Here is a 7,202-nt window from a genome sequence, read left to right as displayed (position 1 = left end):
GTTCAGGAAAAGATTACATACATAAAGAGAAAGAAGGATAAAGCTAGTGTGATCAATATTTGAGGATTCTGGTGTAAAACTGCATGGAAATTCTCTGTACTATTCTCTCCTGTAAGTTGAACATTATGTCAAGTAAAAAAAATTTAAATAATAAAAGATGGCTTTTAAACCTTAAAAAATGTTTAACATGGTCTTATTAATATTACATAAATATTGCAAGGCACCACTGTAAATACTTAGGATAGTTTTAATTATTGATAATGTGTTTTCCTTTTCATGACATACACTAAAATTCTAATGGCCAAACATTTTACATTTATAGTAAGGAATGATCTAACTGGTCTTACTACATATCACCAGAAACAGCAAATCCCGCCAGTCATCCACCAACAAGAATTGTCCCCTAGGAGAGCTGATTTACACAGCAGTACATCAAATGGATAAGAAAGGCACAGAACACAGGTGAGCGATTTAAAGGAATACTACCATTTTACACTGTACATTTGAATATCACTTTTTCTTTTCTAAGTATTTTTGCCCATATTATCTCATTTTATACCCTGCATTCATGTACCATCTAAGACTTGCTGTTTTTAAAGCAGGCATTTTCACAGCTAGATGAGATTTTTAAAAAATCTATATATATTTGAAGCTGGTTAGAAACAACTACAATCTGAGAAAGGCCTCTTAATGACTGGAACTAGAAAAGGAAGGGGAGGATTTCATTATTCTCAAAGCACCTGGAAATGTGAATGTTGCTTATTCTTAATCTATCACAATGCTGAAATCCAACACCTGCCTTGGGCTGTTTGTCTATGATAAATCAAAATAGGTTTTAGTCATGACAAGAACAATGATATCAACCCAAATAGAATCTTGTTTCCATGAGTATATATTTGCCCTACTCTATTAAACTGAAGCCAATTAGAACTTTGTATTACAAGTTTTTCCATCTAAATTCAACCCCAAGATAAAGAGATTTGCTGTCTGAACATTGTTTTCCTTGCATTTACCACTGGTGGCCAGATTCTGAGAAATGGATGAAAAAAAAAATGTTTAGGGTTGATGGAAAAGAAAAAAATAATACTGAATTTTAACTTTCAGTATTTTAAAGGAAAGCCAGGTTCAGATGTAAGGATTTTTAACAGAGATAATTTGCCAATTATTTACACATATAATTCTCTTGGACTTTATCTTCAAATATGAAGAAAATAAAATGCAGTCATTTTTAACAATGGATATAATTCAGATTCTGCTGTCACTCCTCTGCCTAATTTCTCCCTTACCTTCAAGCTCATACCCTGCCCCCAAACGCCAAAGCTTTTCACTGGGGATTTGCCCTTCTGGGAAGGCTTTCCCCACAGATATTCATTCACAGGACTCCATCTATCCATCCCCTGCATCCTTTGGGTCTTGCTTCTGTAACTTTCTCCATGAGCCTTCCATGGCCAATTTATCCAAAACTGCAAATCATACCCCACCCCAACTCCCCATACTTCCTGTCCCCCTGCCCTCAGTCATTTTTTGCTTAGCATTTACAGTTTACTTGCTTATCTTGTTTATGGTCTATTTACCTTCCTGGAATGTAAGTTTCATGTGGGAAGTTTTGTTATTTATTCCATCCCTAGTGTCTAACACTTTTTTAGCATGTCTTTCATCTGTTGAATAAATGAATGAGTGAATGCTAAAGACCAAATAAATAATAGCAATAATAGCTTATCAATGAATAATAACAACAACAACAATAATAATAATAGCAGTGAGCAAATTTATGAACTGTGTACTGTCAAAACTATCAGTTATAAGCATTTTGTTTGCTGGTTTGTGTCCTTACTTTTTTTTAATTTTTAAATTACTTTTAGTGTGGATAAATAAAAGAATATGTTCAAATTTCACAGTAGTAAGCAAATTCCACAGCAGACCCTCAGCTCAGTAAACACTAGTGTCTCCTGTAAGCATGTGCTAGAAAGAGTTTTACTCTGGGTAACAAGTTACTATGTTGCTCAGTGAAAATGTGAACCAAACCTCAATTGACGAGCTACTAATAATTCCTTCCTCAGGTCAATATGAATAGATATATATTTGAACTTATTCATTATATAGAAAATGTATTAAGATGGGAAATGTGTGTGGGAGTACATGGAATTGGTGCATTCCTAAATGTTATGGACTAAATTGTGTCCCTCCCCACCCCCAATTCATACATTGAAGCCCTAACCCTCAATATGATGGTATTTAGAGGTGGGACCTTTGGAGGCAATTAGGATTAAATGAGGTCATGAGGGTGGGGCCCTCCTGATGGAATTAGTGCCCTTATGAAAAGAGACACCAGAGAGCTTGCTTCTTCACTCTGTCTTTCCACCATGTGAGGATACAGGGGAGAAGGCAGCTGTCTAAAAGCCATGAAGAGAGCCCTCACCAGAAACTCACTATGCTGGCACCTTGATCTTGGGCTTTCCAGCCTCCAGAACTGCAAAAGAAGACATTTCTATTGCTTAAGCCACCCAATTTATGGTATTTTGTTACAGCAGCCTGAGCTAACTAAAACACTGAACAAAATTAAAAACCAGATCCTCCAAGGTGGAAAATAAGAAGTAAACATTCCATATATGTAGGCAGGTGGACTTCTCACCTTTCTCTAGAATTACTCCTTATAATTACTATTATTGCCTCCATACTGTCCCAAGAGTGGTTCTATATAATTTGTTTTTGTTTGTTTGTTTGCGGTACGCAGGCCTCTCACTGCTGTGGCCTCTCCCATTGTGGAGCACAGGCTCCGGACACACAGGCTCAGCGGCCATGGCTCACGGGCCTAGCCGCTCCGCAGCATGTGGAATCTTCCCGGACTGGGACACAAACCCGTGTCCCCTGCATCGGCAGGTGGACTCTCAACCACTGCGCCACCAGCCCGGTTCTATATAATTTAAAACTCAGATGCAAGTGAGATCCTGAGGTCATTCCCACCATATTCTGTACAAAGCTAAGACAGGACTGGGCTGTTTGGACAAGTTTTACATGTGATTAAGGGATAACCAAGGGTAATTACATAAAAACTAAGGTCAGCACAAGACCTGGTTTGCTCTCTGGGCTTCACAGTGCCCATCTAGGCCTAACTCTTGGTGGACACCAGATTCACACCAACCACTGGGGCGCACGTGCTCAGACTCTTCTTCTGGAAGTCTGGGCCTTAGGAAGGGAAGCATCTTTTGCTTGAGCCAACCTGAGAAATTCCCACAACCCCCACCTAATGACTGCTGTGTCCCTGGGCTCTGGTAGCTAAAACGGCTCTGATGGAGGGCTAGGGTCTGAGGTTCAGATCCATCAAATCACATAGGGAGAGACAAGGTTGCTTTCCCTCATCCATGGATGCAGATGGCTTCTTGTCCAACCTCTCCCAAGAATTCTGAACCAGGGGAGAGAAGAGGGAGGAAAAAGCAATGGACAGAGGATGCTGGGTACTTATAGCTACCGAGAGATTGCCAGGGAGAAAGCAAACCTTTGTTTTCAAGTCATTTTCAAATCATCACGATCTCTAAAATCACAGCCAGGACAAAATATTGAATAACTGAGGCAAGGGTAAGATTTGCATATCAAGTGTTATAATGTATGCAAATGTCAGGCACAGTAAGTGAGCTGGGGAGAGGTGGTGTGATTGAAGCTTAGCAAGAAGTTGCTTCACCCCGAATCACTCAGTTTTCATTATCTTGTTTAATAAGAGCTTGTGGTTCTTCCAAAGTATGTAACTGATTTCATGTCCTTTTGCTATTTCTATAGCATTTCTAACAGTTGTCGTTTTATCCCTGGAAAGTTGGTACTACCTCATGAGCCACTGATTTTGAGAGTGGCCACCCCCACTAAGTTCTGTGTCACCCCCGCACACACACAATAGATCATGCTAACCCCTCTTTTACAGCAAGGTATGCTCAGACATGGTGTGAGGGGCAGGGAAGGGGGTGTCATTACAGAGCAACTGGTTAGAACACCTACCAATTAGGACAGGTTTGTGAGTTTGAGCCTCAGGCACACTGGGTCTGTCCTCTGTTCCATGGCTCCCAGCTGCATCCCTAGCATCTATCTACCCAACCTCATTCAAGATCAGAATGATTGTACACCTTGTTGTGGGTGGAATAACACTTGCATATCACCAGACCTGAGAAGCAACTGCCTGATCATTGATCATCTCCATAAATAGAAGACAGGTATTAAAGTATTACACAAAATAGTTTTGTTGTTACACAAAACCTGCCAAATTGGAAATTATTTCCCAGATCTGAGCATCTCTCAACTAAATGATACATGCCAAAGAAGTAAACATGTCATAAAGTGTGACATATCAGGGCATACTAGGAGTAAGAAGGAAAACAGAGAAAACAGTAATATTTCAGAAAATTTAAAAAAAAAAGAAGAAGAAAGCTGAGAAACAGTAATAGTTGGAATTTTTTCATGGAGGTTGTTCTTTCTGTTTATAATTTTCCTAATATTCGTAACACTAGGTTTAGATTCGGAACTCCCACAGCAAGTGTCTCTTGCTCTCTTGATATTTCTCCAGAAGTTCATGTGCAGTATTTGATTATATCACAATCAAAATTTAGAGCACATTGCATGCAAAGTACAAAAGTAAAACATCAGTACTAACTGGAAATGCCTGATAAAATACACCTACTTCGTTTTTTCCCTTGTACTTTTCAATCTTTTCTAAGTAGATTACCATAACTCTCACAACTAGGAAAAAAACCATTTAAACTGCCTGCTAATTAAGACAATGCTATTTAATATGTTCCAGAGTTTGTAACACGGGCATTGCCTATTCTCTCTCCATTCCTTCTTTGACTCTTCAGACAGCCAGTTTTGGAAATGAGATGCTCTGCTTTGATGGTAGGCCAACAGCAAATTAAACTACTCCTGAATTTCACAAGTCTAACATTTCAAATGAGATTTCAGCTCACTCCACACAGTGTAGCACACTTGTGCCTGATGAAGCATTGCTGATAGAATAATTAGCTTGAACAATGTGTGAAAGCCAAGGGACAGTTTTTTAGGCAGTCACTAACTGTTGTTCCCTCTATGCTCTTACAAATGAACGTTCAAGAGGTGAAGAGGGAGAAGGGCCTTTCCTTTGACCCAGCACAGGATTTCTGCAGTGGTGTGTGCAGCGTTTAGAGAGGAATGCACGTGGAGAGGTATCCAGCCAGCCAGATCAGACTTCGTTTGCAGCCAGATGACCACCACATCTTATCCTACAAATATTATCTGGTGCTCAGTCTTGAGCCCTCATATATGAGAGAGTAAAAGTGTGCAGTCTGGGTGTCTTTGAACAGCCACTTAAACTATGGTTTCTATTTTTAAAATCTACTTTCACGCAACTGATCCTTTTACTTTGCTGGTTAATTTTAATGCTATCTTTAAAAGATGATAGCTAATCGAGAGTGTAAGATAGCAGACACAAGTAACATGTAGCACCTCTCTGGCTAATCTGGAACTGCGAGTCGCAGCTCAATCCAATATAGTTACCACCCCCAGGCCTGGGTGTGCAGGCTTATTTTGGAGTTAGACCCAGCTGAGGCTTGAAACTGGCTCCAGGCGTTTCCTAGCATTACCAGACGGTGGGATCCTCTAGGAAGCAATTCTACTGTGGGCTTTCTATTCCCGAACCAGGTCTTTGAACATAATTCTGCTTTCTCACCCAGTAACCAGCAAATTCAGCCTTCTCATTCCTGACTAACCTGTCTCTCCATCTCTCTACTCAAGGAAAAAAATTAGGAAAGAAAGAGAAAGACAAGGAAGAGAGAGGTAGATTAGGGTCTCCCATTTCCTGTATATGCTAAGAGAAGCCAGTATTCCTTTTCTTCTTGGTCATGATGATTTCTGTCCCCTCCCCAAGTGCCGTTTTTTCCTAGTTTTAGCATTGTTTTGTTTTAAGAAATCCTTCTCCTCTAAAGTCTTATCTGGTGATTCAATTTCAAAACCAGCTGGAATCTTTACCAACCATCCCATAGCCAAAGCATAATCTGGGTTTGTATTAAGAAATATCCCTGGTAAAATCCCAAATAGTTGGTGTTTGGTTGTTTTGTTTTTTGATTTTTGTTCTTGGCCAATCAATATGTCTCCCTTTCCATTCATTCATGTCTAGTCCCTGCTGATTCTGTGAGCTCCCCAAATTTGTGTACCAAATTCCCTTTTGCTTAAATTAGCCAACTTTTGGTTAGTCGTCATTGGTTTAGCCAGCTTAGTCGCTCAATAAACAAAAATGTTAACCAATACACTTGGCCTCCATCTTGCCCCTCACCTCTTCTCCCGGATCTAAAATTTCTAGAGATTAAGCATAGATTAGATAACAATTATCCAAATGTTATCTCCCAGATAAATTTACCAGATCAGTAAACTGAAATTAAGTGAATGAGGAACAAGAGCTGATACAAGACGGGACTATTTCAGCAGCGCAATATCATGAGGTGTATTCTTAAGACACAAAGAAAGATGTGAGTGCGCATGCCCGTCTGCAACACTGGTGGTCAGGACTTGGTTTCGTTTTAGCCAGAGTGGGCTTTAGTGAAAGACTATTGGAGGAGCCTAACCAGTAGTCTTCTGCTCCGATATCCTTCTTACTTCTTCAGAAATGAAGACAACCAGGACAGAGATAATTGGAACTTCGGGAAAGGGATAAGGACAGAAGTCATAGGCAGGCAGTGACAGAGCTGACGTTACAGGTTTCCTTATATGTATCATGTACCGGGTCATTCAAGTGCTTTTTGTTTGTTTGTTTTGTTTTGTTTGCGGTACGCGGGCCTCTCACTGTTATGGCCTCTCCCGTTGCGGAGCACAGGCTCCGGACGCCCAGGCTCAGCGGCCATGGCTCACGGGCCCAGCCTCTCCGCGGCATGTGGGATCTTCCCGGACCGGGGCACGAACCCGTGTCCCCTGCATCGAGCAGGCGGACTCTCAACCACTGCGCCACCAGGGAAGCCCTCAAGTGCTTTTATGAACATTATCTCTGCTGCTCTTCACAGCAATGCTGGGGAAAGGCGGGGCAGAGATTGTGGTCTCCATCTGACTGCTGAAACACTGAGCTGCAGAGAGATGAAGTCAGTTTTCATCGGTCCAAAGCTGAAACCCACATCTCTGGCTTCTCCTATAAAGAAACCAGAGGTAGGCTGAGTAACGCGTTGACTAAGAGAAACAAGTGGTAAATGAGGGAAGACTTG

The sequence above is a fragment of the Leucopleurus acutus genome (genome assembly GCF_964270905.1).
Source record: "Leucopleurus acutus genome assembly, chromosome: 10".
NCBI classification, from domain to species: domain Eukaryota; kingdom Metazoa; phylum Chordata; class Mammalia; order Artiodactyla; family Delphinidae; genus Leucopleurus; species Leucopleurus acutus.
Note: the sequence above shows the minus strand (reverse complement) of the source record.